Consider the following 1549-nt stretch of genomic DNA (forward strand, 5'->3'; position numbering starts at 1 on the left):
TTTTGGGAAGCATATTTGATTCTGAGTTTGTATGTGAAAAAACGACTTCTGAGAAGCAAAGATTACGTTCCAAACTCACTCCTGCTAAAGAGGGCTGTTCCTAGCACACGCAGAGGTCAAATACACTTCCGGAATGCAGATTGTGTTTACACGTTCTAATAATTCGAAAGATTCCTCAGAACACCAGATTAAGATAAACAGAGGAAGGTGTTTACATGACTATTGCATAACCAGCCTACTGCCATAATTAATTTAATATCAAAGTATTCGTGTGCATGTAAACATACTGATGTTTACATGTACAATAATAATTTGATATTAAACTGACCAAATTCAGCACTTGGTAAAGCAAGCCTTCCTCTTATGAACGAGTTAAGTGAGTTTGGAAAAACAAAGTTTGTATCTTATAAATAGTTTTCACATACAAACTGTATATGTCCGAACTCAGGTTCAATTAGTCTTGTCAAAAATAACATGTGGTCACTGTGGTAGAATATTTTTTGGGATCAGCAATTTTTTGCATTCATCAAGTCCCATCGGTAGCTTGATTTCAGATGTGTCCATGTAAACAGGATTATTAAGGAAATCGTTCTTCTTGCAAAGCATGTAAACGTTTTAAATTAACTATTATATTAACCTATCTAAAATAATCGCATTATTGTGTGCATGTAACCGTGCTCAGTAATGTCTACCTCCCGCCTGCATTCCATCTTTGACAACATGTATTTCCATCGTTAGAGCGGTCACTTGATTATCTTGTCAATATAATAGAAAGTCTTTGGTTTAGTTTAGTAAATTTCTCCAGGCCTTTTCACGCCGCCATTTCACAAAACGGAATCTCCGCGCGCCTCGTCTCCGTTGGCCCAATGCGCAAGTGCGAAATATAGGGCCATTCATGGGAGTTGTAGTCCTGTAGCAGAGTTTGAGAGTCCTTAAGAGCTCGGTGTCTGTTTGTCTGGCTGTTTTAAAATATTTATACTGAAATGACAAAGAATTCCCCAAAACTCCACTTCCTCAAGAGCCTTGTGATGAGGAGATATACACTCCACACACACACACACACACACACACACACACACACACACACACACACACACACACACACACACACTCTTTGAGTTGTGCCACACTATATATATTGTCAGTGAGGCATATGGGGCGTATATACAATATTCATACTGTATGATTCAAAATAGGCACAGAATGTGCTTGTGATACTTATGGCATGAGATGGTGTCTTCCACATCAGGGCTGTGGCCTCAAATCATTATGGCTCTACCCCGTGCTAGATTATGGAGACGTAATTTATAGATCGGCAGGTAAGGGTGCTCTCGAGCGGCTAGATGTTCTTTACCATTCGGCCATCAGATTTTCCACCAATGCTCCTTATAGGACACAACACTGCACTCTATACTCCTCTGTAAACTGGTTATCTCTGTATACCCATCACAAGACCCACTGGTTGATGCTTATTTATAAAACCCTCTTAGGCCTCACTCCCCCCTATCTGAGATATCTACTGCAGCCCTCATCCTCCACATACAACACC

This window comes from Salvelinus alpinus, chromosome 11, assembly GCF_045679555.1.
Source record: "Salvelinus alpinus chromosome 11, SLU_Salpinus.1, whole genome shotgun sequence".
NCBI lineage: Eukaryota > Metazoa > Chordata > Actinopteri > Salmoniformes > Salmonidae > Salvelinus > Salvelinus alpinus.